This window comes from Crotalus tigris, unplaced genomic scaffold, assembly GCF_016545835.1.
Source record: "Crotalus tigris isolate CLP2741 ecotype Arizona unplaced genomic scaffold, ASM1654583v1 scf7180000018322.853269, whole genome shotgun sequence".
In the NCBI taxonomy this organism is placed as follows: Eukaryota; Metazoa; Chordata; class Lepidosauria; order Squamata; family Viperidae; genus Crotalus; species Crotalus tigris.
Window position 1 is genome coordinate 511614 of NW_024096942.1, and position 13394 is coordinate 525007.

Here is a 13394-nt window from a genome sequence, read left to right on the forward strand (position 1 = left end):
TTCATCCCAAACCCTCCACGGACCGGCCGACAAACGGACCGAGATCCCCCCCCACTTCCCCGCCTCCCTCCGGCGAGCCCTCGCCGCACCAGACCCGGCCTGGCTCCTCCTCCTTCTCCTCCTCCTCCTCCCGGGGCCCCGTGACGCCTCTCGGCCGCGCTAGCACGAGGGCTCGCGGGGTGGGAATGGGATCCGGGAGGAGGGACGGACGGACCGGGGGGCGGGCCGGAGCGCCTAGCCGCGGCTTTAAACCTCGCACGGGCTTCGCCGCCGGAGGACGCCCGCTCTGAACGTCGCCGCCGCCGCCGCCGCCGCCAGCAGCAGCAGCCACTCTCCGCCGGAGGAGAAAGCAGAGCAGCGGGAGGAAGAGGAGGAGGAGGAGGGGGCTGGCCCCGCCGAGCCGAGCCTCACCTGACTCGCACGCCCACCTCCCTACCCCGGTCAGGGTCGGAGAAAAGCGGAGCGACCTCAGCGAGACGCTCGCCTCTCAAGCCGCCGGATAGTCCCGCCTGGCGCGCCCGCCAAGCCCGGCCACCCGATCCAGGAGGGTCTCCAGGGCTCGCGCGCGCCCCGCTGCAGCCGGCCGGGGGGGGGGGGTCGCGTGAGGAGGAGGAACCAGAGGAGGAGGAGGAAGGTCGTGGCCGCGGATCGCGCTCGCTCCGCAGCCCGCCCGGGTTTCCGAAAAGTTGCCGAGAGCCGAGGAGAAAAGACGCGGCCAAGCGGAGCGCGCCGCCGGGTCGGCCCAACCGCGCCGCGCCGCTTCCTGGCTACTGTTGCCTCGTGGCGGACCCCGCTCGTCCTCGGGCTCCCGTCTTCGCCTCTGCCGGCCGCCCCGAGCAACCGCCAAGCTGGAAGACCGGCGGAAAGGAGAGCCCCGGAGGTGAGAAGAGTGGCCGGGGAGCTTGGGCACGGCCGGGCGCGGGGAAAGCGCGCTGAGCGGACGGCGGGCTTGGTGCTTTTTCTCTCGAGGTCAACGCTGGTCGGGTTGCGCGAACCGAGGCTGACCCGACTTGGCTACACGGGTCGTCTGAACGCGGCCAGCGGGCACTTCTTTCTGCAGCTAGGGCTTAACCCAGCCGCTTTCTCTTCTACGGGCGGGCGGGCAGGCGGACGAGGGATCTCCTGCTTCCTTCGCCCGGCTGCTTTTCCGCTTCCCGGTCCCGCTGCGAGGTGGGGAAGCGGAGAGGAGAACCGGCAGGTGCCGGGTCGGGGGTTTCCGCCACACCTGTTGCTTGAGCGGGACGTTTGAAGCCCGAGTCGCCCTCGGTTGCTCCGCCCGTTTGGTTTGCTTGATGGCGGGCTGGGACTGCCGAAAGTGCCCGCTGGCCGCGTTCACACGAGACGCGTTCAGCCAGGTCGGGTCAAGACCTGGTAGCTTCGTCACAGCTTGCTCTCCTTTTGGTTGGCGTTGACCTCGGTTGGGTTTCGTGCTGGGTGATTGGGGTTAAGGTGTGGGTCTTATTATAGGACGAGAGCCTGGAAGTCGAATTGGCTGGTAGGTTCAGTTGGTTGTAGGAATGCAGCCCTTGCATGCGTGCTAGGAGACAGCTGTCCACGCGGGCTTTCAGGTAGGGGGATAATGAAGGGGTTGCCAGGGTTCATTTTTTTCCACCTGAAGGTGAATGGCTTGAAAAACCACGCTTTCTGCTTTGCCTCTTGCCCTCGGCTCTAGTTGTGGGTTCTTGTGATGCAAGAGCTCTTGAGAAAGGCGTGGGAAAAGGTGTCTCTCTTTGCAGGGAGAGTTTGCTGTCTCTTTAGGGCAGTGGTTCTCAACCTTTCTAATGCCGCGACCCCATAATACAGTTCCCCATGTTGTGGTGACCCCCAACCACTTATACATCACCGGGTGCCAGGGGCGTGGCCAAAGAAAAGGGGAAAAAATGGCGGACAGCCTTGTTTGGCGACCCCCGTGAAATGGTCTTTCAACCCCAAATGGGGTCCCAACCCACAGGTTGAGAACCACTGCTTTAGGGTAAGAGGAAGCTGGAGTAGACTCAAGTGGTCAATGGGAACAGTGGTGTAAGCGGCAAAAAAGCTGATGTATTTGGTGCTGCTCTTTGGAAAAGACTTTTGGAGGGGAAACAGATTGTCATTTGAGCAGGGTAGAACTCACGAGAACAGGAAGCTAGAAATGAAAAGCTTCCTTCCTTCCTTCCTTCCTTCCTTCCTTCCTTCCTTCCTTCCTTCCTTCCTTCCATTAAGGAGAAACTTCCTGACAGTGGGGACAATCAACCAGTGGAACAGCTTACCCCCAGAAATCGTGGGCGCTCCATCACTGAAGATTTTTAAGAAGAGACTAGACAATCACCTGTCTGAGATGGTATAGGTTCTCCTGCTTGAGCAGGGGGCTGGACTAGAAGACCTCCAAGGTCCCTTCCAGCTTCTATTCTATTCTATTCTATTCTATTCTATTCTATTCTATTCTATTCTATTCTATTCTATTCTATTCTATTCTATTTTCTATATTCTATATTCTATATCCTATCCTATCCTATCCTATCCTATTGTATTCTTTCCCTCCGTTCCTTCCAGGCAGAAATATTTGCTCCACGCTTTCTTTTGTCTTGTTTTTTAATTGTGTTTTTTTTCTATGTGAGATATGCATATTTCATTTTGTGGGAAAATCATGGCACACTTAAGTTTTTTTTCTTTTAAGTAGAATAGTTATCAGTGGAAGTGATCCACGAGGTTGAAAGCAGGAAAAATCAGCTGCCCCTGTAAACTTTGATTTGATCTTGTGGTAGAAGAACTGTTAAGGTGTCAATTGCGTATTGGACGGGGTTTTATTACTGAAATGTGTGCAGCTATGAGGCGAGGAATTAATTACACAGCAGCGGGTTATTGACTAGGCTCATGCATCATGCTAAATCATGTTTTGATTAATCATATTTTTGAGTAAGTTGCAGCTGGTTCACATCATAATGTACAATAATCTAAACTTAGTCATATTTTGGTTCGTTATGATCTGTGAATTGGGCCAATTTTTGGAAAGCAGCACTAAAAGATGCATTCTTTACATCTTTCTCACATCTTGCATCTTGAGGTGTGAATGCAGGCGAAATGTTGACTATGGATAACTAAGGATGAAGCATTTTTGCAGAAATCTCTACAGTCTAGAGTGGGGTCCTAGCCTTACAGTTACCCCTTTTAATCGGGGTTCATGACAAAGACACATTAGGGAGAAAGGCAGAGGAAAAGAGAACATGCTTTGTGTTATAAGCAAGAAAGAGAATTTTTAGAGATTTTGATTACAGTTAGCCCTCCTAACCCAGTGATGGTGAACCTTTTAGAGAAAGAGTGCCCAAACTGCAACCCAAAACCCACTTACGTATCGTTGGGTGCTGGGTGGGCCTGGCCCATTGGTTGAGTGTGGCCCATTGGGTGGGTGTGGCCAATTGGGGCAAACTGGGTGAGACTAAAAAGTTCAATCAATCAATTCCATTTTTGCGAAATCTTTTTTTTCCCACGAGAAGTTGAAATTGATTGATTGATTGAACAATATTTTTTTTGGGGGGGGGGACACGGTGGCGGAGGCCTAAAGCAAAAAGGTTTTATAAAACCCAACTGAAGGCCTAGGACTGGAGCAATGGCATGTGTGCCCACAGAGGGGGCTCTGTGTGCCACAGGTTTGCCACCACGGCCCTAACCTAATAACCATTTTTTTTAGTGACTGCTCGAAGTTGCAAGGGCAATGAAAAAAGTGACTAATTATGACCATTGCAGCGTTCCCAGGGTCACATGATCAAAATTCAGATCCTTGGTAACTGACTCATATTTACGACGGTTGCAGTATGTCCCGGGGGTCACATGATCAAAATTCAGATGCTTGGTAACTGACTCACATTTACGACGGTTGCAGTGTGTTTCATGCAATTCTCTTTTGCGACCTCTTGACAAAATCAGTGGGGAAGCTAGATTCACTTAACAGCCGTGTTGCCAACTTAACAACTGCAGCAATTCACTTAACAACTGGGGCAAGAAAGGTAAAAAAAAAAGGTAAAAGGTAAAATCACTTAACAATTGTCTTACTTAGCAACGGAAATTTTGGGCTCAAGTCAAGGTCTAGCTGTGCTGCAGACTATGATTGACCATTTGGAGGGATTATCATGAGGAATGGCGTTGTATGGGGTTGAAGTTTACCCTGGTTGCGTCTAGAATTACTTTAATGGGTTTTAGAGCAAGCACTGTTTTTGCTTTAGACTTACTGTGTGTGTTTTTTTTAACCTTTTAAAAAAAGCATTTGTCTTCGTGGTTGTGTTTGTTTCGGTAAAAATACAAAATTAGAATGTTCAAAGCTGACTTCTACTTATGGATCTTAACGAGATCTTGCGGTCCACCAGAAAGGAGCCCAAGGAGAGGTATCTCCAGGGACTTATGAAAAAAAAGTCAGGATGGTGGCCATAATTATGCACTTATTTTTGAAGTTCCGTGGATACCCCCAACTCTAGGCCAACTTATGTCTTTCTTTGTCCTGTGGAAATAATGGAATAGAGATGTACTGAAATGGATAAATAATTAAGATGCAAAATCATGACCCATTCTGACTAGTTGTAAACTCAGGGCATATACTGGTCCAGTATCTGATTTTTTTTTCATATAAACGATGTTGTGCTTCGTTGGCTAGATGGCCTAGACATTAATATTTGAATATAGATATTTTTAACATTTATATTGTGTTTTATTAATCTAGGTGAAATCTAACATATATTGCAAGGTCATGTATGATATGCCATGTGGCAGTGTTTCTCAACCTTAGCTGTTTTAAGACCTGTGGACTTCAGGTCCCAGAATTTCCCAGCCAGCTAAATTAATAAGGTCCAAAAGCAGAGAGGGGCAATCTCAGTAAGGAATAGAATAGAATAGAATAGAATAGAATAGAATAGAATAGAATAGAATAGAATAGAATAGAATAGAATAGAATAGATGGAATGGAATGGATTGGAATAGAATAAGAATAGCTAGGAATGGAATGGAGTGGATTGGAATGGAATAAGAATTGCTAGGAATGGAATGGAGTGGATTGGAATGGAATGGAATGGAATAGAATAGAATAGAATAGAATAGAATAGAATAGAAAATATGGAATGGAATGGAATAGATTAGAATAGAATAGAATAGAATAGAATAGAATAGAATGGAATGGAATGGAATGGAATGGAATGGAATAGAACTTTTGAGGTCTTCTAGTCCAGCCCCTGCTCAAGCAGGAGAACCTATATCATCTCAGACAGGTGATTGTCCAGTCTCTTCTTAAAAATTTTCAGTGATGGAGCGCCCATGATTTCTGGGGGTAAGCTGTTCCACTGGTTGATTGTCCTCACTGTCAGGAAGTAGATAAGATAGATAAGATAACCTTTATTGTCATTTTTATACTGTGGGCACAATGGCACACATCAAAAATGAAATTTAGTTGCCTGCTCTCAAAGCGAAACATATACATGACACACACCTAAACATACTATGAACAACATATGTATAGAACCACATCCCTACATATACATAGCAATTAAATATTAAATATTGTCCATCTTGAATTAAGTTTCTCCTTAATTCCAGGTTGCTACAGGTAAAGTCACACTTCTGTCGCAGTTCTTGCTTTTCCTCAAAACCAGCCTTTCCCAAGTGGGGCACCCAACCTGTGTTGTGATTGCAACCTTCAAAACTTCTAGCAAGCATATCAGCCACCAAGATACTTTTGTGAGCACCCTATTGAAGAAGGTTACTCTACATCAGACATGTCAAACACAAGGCCCGGGGGCCGGATGCGGCCCATAAAGTGGTTTCATGTGGCTCGCGAAGCCATCCTGGAAACAGTGAGGGAACAGCACCCTCTGCCTTGGCCCTGGCCCAGGCTGGCCGGGAGCCAATGTACAATTTTGTCCTGGCCATCTATGCTGAAACGCATTCAGTCTTAGCTCCACAAGGCCGTCTGGAAACAGCGAGGAACCAGCCCCTGCCGCGTCGGCCCCGCCCCCTGGGTGCATGCTGGGGAGGGGTCACCCTTTGTGAGGAATGAAGAAATGGACCATGTCTTGGCGCTTGCCCTGGTCCCACCCCCTTCTGCCAGAGACCCTCAGATCTGTCCCACTCCTGCCCAGGGCCCCCCACAGGCACCCTTGACGCGAACGATGTAGAGCTGGCCATGCCCACCCAGTAGGCCACATCCACTCCATGCACACCCACCCAGTAGGCTGCCTCCCCTCCCCCCCCCAGGGCAACCACAATGCTGATGCGGCCCTCAATGAAATTATGTTTGACACCCCTGCTCTACATATTTCTTGTACTTCCATTTAATTACCACTTGATCTGTAAAGGCAGAACGAAAAGAATGTTTCCAGACTCTTATCTCAGTTTTTTTTTTTAAAAAAAACCCCAAACTAAAGCTGCCTGGGCTATTATCCAGTTTGACTTTCAGGAACATGATCATAATCTCCACAGGATTAAATTCTGTGAGTAATTATGGCTCGTTTCAGGAAACACCAGAGCTGTGCTTGAGAAAGTAACAAAATAGCAGGCTTTGATTTGATCAGAAATGGATGCTTGGCTAAAGGAACCATGTCTGAGTTCTGCCCTTAACTTACGACCTGGTTTTGATAAGGCATTTGAGCCCGGGGCACTTACTCAAACGCCAACCGCAAGCACTTTGTATGAGCATGACACTACATAAATCTGTGTTATTCTCAGAACCTGTCTGACTGGCACTTGGGAGAAATAAGGTACAGGGATGTGCATGGAGTATGCAAATTATTCTGAGCGCAGGTGAGGCACACGTGAGATGCTCCTTCATGAGGTGGAACCACCAGCTTTTATTTATGTATTTTTATTTCTACCCTACCTTTGTTATTTTTATAAACAAGGTGGAAAATATACCTTCATCCTATTTCCCCAGCCCTACAGCCCTGTAAGGTGGGTTGGGCTGAGAGAGAGAGACAGACTGGCCCAAAGTCATCCAGCTGGCTTTCATGGCTAAGGCAGGACTAGAACTCACAATGTCCTGGTGATTGGCCCAAAGTCACCCAGTTGTCTTTCACAGCTAAGGCAGGACTAGAACTCACAGTCTCCTGGTGATTGGCCCAAAGTCACACAGTTGTCTTTCATAGCTAAGGCAGGACTAGAACTCACAGTCTCCTGGTGATTGGCCCAAAGTCACACAGTTGTCTTTCATAGCTAAGGCAGGACTAGAACTCACAGTCTCCTGGTGATTGGCCCAAAATTCCCTAGATGGCTTTCATGGCTAAAGCAGGACTAGAACTCACAGTCTCCTGGTGAGTGGCCCAAAGTCACACAGTTGTTTTTCATAGCTAAGGCAGGACTAGAACTCACAGTCTCCTGGTGATTGGCCCAAAGTCACCCAGCTGGCTTTCATGGCTAAGGCAGGACTAGAATTCACAGTCTCCTAGTGATTGGCTCAGAGTCATCCAGCTGGCTTTCAGGGCTAAAGCAGGACTAGAATTCACAGTCTCCTGGTGATTGGCCCTAAGTCACCCAGTTGTCTTTCATGCCTAAGGCAGGACTAGAATTTGTAGCTTAGGGTTGAACTGCAGTGCGCTGGTGTTACCTAGTTTGGTAATCAAACGTCTGCAAGAAAATAAGCTCAGAGACTATCAAGGACTCTACAGCAGCAGTCCCCAACCTTTTTGGCACCAGGGACCAGTTTTGTGGAAGACAATTTTTCCATGGATGGAGGGTAGTGGGTGGTTTCACGTGCAACCTAGATCCCTCACATGGACAGATGAAGTTTGCTTGCTCACCCACTGTTCACCTCCAGCTGCTCAGCCCGGTTCCTAACAGGCCCTGGACCGGTACCTGTCCATGGTTCAGGGGTGTTCTACAGCAGAGGTCCCCAACCTTTTGGGCACCAGGGACCGGTTCCGTGAAGAGAGGTTTTTCCACGGACAGGAGGGCGTGTGGTTTTGTGTGCTGCCTGCACCCCACAGATGGGGCTTTTCTGGACCGGTTGCTGGCATGCTGCAGCTCGGTACCGGTCCACAGATCAGGGGTTTCAAAAGCCAATAGGAATTGTCCAGGCTGTCCCTGCTGAGCCCGCCAAAAGTCCCATTCTGCAAACGGTGCTGCACCAGTTGAGTAGTCCTCGACTTACGACCGGTTGAGTAGTCCTCGACTTACGACCGGTTGGGGGTCGCGGCATTAAAAAGGTTGAGAACCACTGACTTAGGGCCACTTTGTCTATAGGTGCCACTGTTTAATGCAAAAATAGTAGAGTGGTGGAACACACTTGCTCTGCCATTTCAGCGAGGGCTGGATGCATTTGTGTTCTATCAGATTTGAAAGGGAATTGTGCCTAGATAAACATCAGTTGCTCCAGATACACCATCTCAGGTGTTACCGTATTGTGGTGACATCAGTGGCAATGGCAATTGTTGCCTGCATTGGACTGCATGGCTAAAGGTAACAGTATGGCAGAGGTCCCCAACCTTTTGGGCACCAGGGACCGGTTCCGTGGAGAGAGGTTTTTCCGCGGACAGGAGGGCGTGTGGTTTTGTGTGCTGCCTGCACCCCACAGATGGGGCTTTTCTGGACCGGTTGCTGGCATGCTGCAGCTCGGTACCGGTCCACAGATCAGGGGTTGGGGACCCCTGCAGTACGGTGTCCACTGAGATGACTACTGGTGCAGTCCTTTTAAAACCGAGTTCTCCTGGCTTCTGCTGGTTTAACTTGTGGAAAAGTTAGACTAAATCTGCCATTCTCTTCAGCTCTTCGATTGTTTGACATGACATCTCCTGTTAACATTTTAAACCTGTTCCCATTTAGAAAGAACAAATGGAATGCAAACACATCAGCTGCCTTGGGTTGATTAAACTGACACCAGCGCTCCGTTCTAGGAAGACCTGTTTCCGTAAGCGGCTTGAAATCCCTACAATTTGTCATCGTGCTAACACAACTTAATCCACACAGTCTTTCTACAGAGGAACACATTTCTTACCTGCCCTTCTCTTCTCTTTTTTGGAAATCCCTGTTAACTCTGTTCCACTTAGCTAACCCAAAGTCATCACTACCCACTCAGCCTGTTGGTTTAACATTCTTTTGTTCTCCCTCTGTCTGTCTGTCTGCCTCTCTTTTCCCCCACTCAAACGGTTGTAATATTGTAATAAGCCTTTCCTTTGTTAGCCTGCCAATCCCTTGCTTTGGATTTCGTCCAAGGCTTCATTGGTCTCTGAGCCTGGAGGCAGCTCAATTTATCCCATCCTATTTCTTGACCACGTAGTTAGATGTATTTCCGCCTTCAATTAAGGTTTAGCTAACTATTTAGCTTTGTAATTTTTCTGCAGTACCTGTAGAGTTTATGACAGGGGTCTTCAAACTTGGCCCTTTTATGACTTGCGGACTTCAACTCCCAGAATTCCTCAGCCAGGCACGTGTGCCTGGCTGAGGAATTCTGGGAGTTGAAATCCGCAAGTCATAAAAGGGCCAAGTTTGAAGACCCCTGGTTTATGGCATAGTGGACTTTGTGCTTTCAGTTGGAGTCATCTGAATTTCTGCGTTAATAATTGCATTTGCTCTTGATCTAAAGACTTATCTGCCATCTGCACCTTGGGTTTCTCTCCTGTGTCTTTGCTCCCATTAATCTAAATTACATTATGTTCTTGATATCAGCTAAACTTATAAAGGTCAGTTCTTAAGGCCTTGCACTTTCTAGCGTGATCAAGAGGCAACGTTTATGTCTAGGCAGGGCTGATTTTTCAATGACTTGAGATCTTCAAGAGTTAAGTGCAGGAGGTTGACTCACACTGCTTTGTATTCTTTTTAAATACAAAATATTGAGAAATAAAACACACTGATGACAGAAATAAAATCCACCGTCTCTGATTCTGTATAACTCTTATCTTCCTGATAGCATTCTGGAAGAAATCTCCAGTTATCTTTGCCTGTATTTGTGTTTTTGTCTTTGGGTCTTTGGCGTTACAAAATATTTCACCCCAGGGCAGATATTGTTGTTTTAATGGCGGGTATTTGGTTAGCCCAATCTTAGAAATAACCGCATAAAAGTGCTTAAGTTGCTCAGTTTTATATTAGCTTTTGTGGGAGGTTAGAAGTGGGTGGACAGACATTTCTACAACTTTAAATGGACCTGCAACGTACGGAAGGTCTTTTAAGGTGAAAAATTCTTACTTGGTAATAATTTTAGATGAAGTCACCTACTTGGAAGGCGTTTATGGGAACAGAATAGTTAATATTGTACGTTTGGCTCAGAAATTCTAGATCATTTTATTCCATCCGGGTGCCTTTCAAATGTGTTGGGCTTCAGCTGCTGTAAATTTCTAGTCAGCAACTAACTGGTTAGGAAATAATTGTTGTAGGTTAAGGCAGTGTGTTCTTACGCTTCCTGGAATGGAGCACCTCAGTTCCGGTGGAAGATGAGGAAGTGACTGACTCTTTCTGATAGACACGCCTGACAGACACGTGAAATATGGTTTCTTCTAGTGAAAGTGCAGAAAGTTATCGGAACTTATTCACATCACTGTTCCTTCCTGAAGAAACAGGGAACTGGGTAGGTCATTCATTAGAGAGAACGAAGAAGAAATTTCCCTTCAAATAGGAGGTGGCTATTTAGAGCATAGAGCAATAGAGTTGGAAGGGACCTTGGAGGTCTTCTAGTCCAGCCCCTTTGCTTGAGCAGGAGACTCTATACCCGTGGTGGTGAACCAATGGCAAGGGTGCCACAGGTGGCACGCAGAGGACTCTCTGTGGACACGCGCGCCGTTGCCCCAGTCCTAGACCTTCGGGTTTTATAAAACGTTTTCGCTTTAGGCCTCTGCCGCCGTGTGCAAAAAAAAAAGGTTTAATCAATCAATCAATTTCTCGCGGAAAAAAAAAGATCTCGCAAAGTTGGAATTGATTGATTGAACTTTTTGGTCCCACCCAGTCTGCCGTTACCACCGCAGTCACACCCACCCAACAGGCCATGCCCACCTAATTGGCCCCCCCATGATACATACCCATTTCCTTTAAGTGCAAACAGCTGCAGCTTGTAAGCAGTGTTATTTAAAAGAACATGTGTAAATGATGATAAAGTATTAATGCATAGCCTTGTTAAAATTATAACTCCAGTGTCTAACCATCTGCTGCAATTAAAACAGGCAGATGTTCAGGTCTGCAGAATACAGATGAATAGTTCACATTGGATTACCTTCATTTTTGGACATAAAATGCAATCTTTTTGAACAAACGTGTTAGAGCCTGTAGATAGATATGCTTTTAGTTCTCTCTAATTAACTTGAGAAGAGTTCATACAGGTAAGAGAAAATGAATCTTCACCCCTTTACCATGAAAAAAATTATTGCTTCATTTACTTCTGATATAAATGTATCAGAAGTACAGTTACAAGAACTTCTCTTTCACAATATTTTTTTAAGAAATGCTCACGGTTGGGAAACGATTATTTTTTTCTCCCAGGGAGAAAAGGTTTCCTTTTTCATTTCCTGGAGATTTGCGTAGCAAATTTGAATGTTAACTTGTTAAACTAGATATGATCATTGCATCATTTTCCCACACAAGGTAAAATGTACTGTACTTGAAAGGGTAGGACGCGTGGGGGAAACATGAGACTGGAATCATAGCATGCATAGACAGCCAGAGTTATAAAAATACATCGCACAGTTAGTCCTTGACTTATCAGCATTTGTTTAGTGACCATTCAAAGTTACAAGGACTCTGAAAAAGGTGAAATGTGATCATCTTTCACACTTAATGTCCGTTGCAGCATTCCGGTAGTCACATGATTAAAATTTGGTAACACTTGGCAACTGACTGGTATTTATGACTGTTGCAGTGTCCTGGGGGTCATGTGATCCCCTTTTGCGACATTCTGACAAGCAAAGTCGATGGGGAAGCTAGATTCACTTAGCAGCGATGTTACTAACTAAAAAGCTGCAGTGGTTCACTTAACAACTGTGGCAAGAAAGGTCATAAAAGGAGGCAAAACTCACTTAACAATTGTCTTGCTTAGCAACAGAAATTTTGTTTTCCATTGTCGTAAGTTGAGGACTGTCTGTATGGGCATAACCTGTCAATGGAATTCATGCATTATTTACAATATTTGTAAGCTGCTCAATCAGTTACAACTCTGGGTGGGCCATAACGAAGCAAAACCGTTGATGATCAATATAAAAAGAACATCATTTCTACCCAAAATGAGTGCCCGTGATCTGTTAGTCCCAGCCAAAACTTCTGGTGGTGCAGTGGTTAGAATGGGACTAGAACAGTAATGGCGAACCTTTTAGAGACCGAATGCCCAAACTGCAACCCAAAACCCACTTATGTATCCTCAGGTGCCGGGTGGGCGTGGCCCACTGGGTGGGTGTGGCCCATTGGGTGGGCGTGGCTATGGTGGTAACGGCAGACTGGGTGGGACTAAAAAGTTCAATCCATCAATTCCAACTTTGCGAGATCTTTTTTTTCCCATGAGAAGTTGAAATTGATTGATTGAATCTTTTTTTTTTTTTTTTGCACATGGTGGATGGAGGAGGCCTAAAGTGAAAAGACTTTAGACTCTTGAATAGAGTCTAATTCTATTGGCTTTCAAAAGCCAATAGGAATTGTCCAGGCTGTCTCTGCCCTGCTGAGCCCCCCAAAAGTCCCATTCTGCAAACGGTGCTGCACCAGTTGAGTAGTCCTCGACTTACGACCGGTTGAGTAGTCCTCAACTTACGACCGGTTGGGGGTCGTGGCATTAAAAAGGTTGAGAACCACTGCATTAAATGGAGTGCAGCAAATCACAAAGTCAAAAAACTCTTCAGGTGGTCCTTTCCGTGGAAGACATACTCCTTGTCTGTGCTATGTCCTTATAACTTGGTTACTTAATTAATCCGTTCTCTGGTTTTGCATAACGGTTAACCTGACCAAAAGAACTGGATTAACACAATACACATTATGCCATCACCGACAGTAGGGCTTGTATTATTATGTGAATATTGTGAAAGAGCATCTTCCCATCACAATTACAGAGGAGACTGTATTTGCTCTGTCCTTATCTTAAATATTTGAGAATTAATGATGTGCTGGAGCAGCTGTGTGCCTGCTTCTAGCAGTTGCCCTCTTAGTGGAGATTTTAAGAGCAAGGTGACCTTACCCTGTTGGTTGGCTAACGGAAAGAGAAAGGGCAGAACTGATTTCTTACAAGAATGTTGTGACAATGAAAAAAAAAAATCTGGCTTTTTTACTTTGATCAAAAAGAATAGGTTGCAGGGAATCTGCCTCTCTTTAAATGGTCTCTCCAAACAGTTTCCAACAGCTTTCTGAAGAAACGGCTACTCTGCAGTAAATCAGAATAACAGAATAACAGCGCTGGAAGGTACCTTGGAGGTCTTCTAGTCCAGCCCCCTGCTCAGTCAGTAGTGCATGGGATAAATATAAAAAAAGGACTTTTAACTAGA

At 46.4% G+C, this 13394-nt stretch overlaps 1 protein-coding gene across 3 annotated transcripts in view; it reads left to right on the top strand.

Moving 5' to 3' along the window:
- The first annotated feature begins 215 nt into the window (after window positions 1-215).
- The window catches only part of SLC4A4 (solute carrier family 4 member 4), a 199549-nt gene continuing 186370 nt past the window's right edge, over window positions 216-13394 (top strand). For 2 of the 3 annotated variants that reach the window (XM_039350340.1, XM_039350341.1), the window contains exon 1: window positions 217-880. The gene's annotated coding sequence lies outside the window, so the exon portion shown is untranslated. Of the gene's footprint in view, window positions 881-13394 lie in introns of all 3 variants that reach the window. The other variant, XM_039350339.1, reaches the window with a different exon arrangement.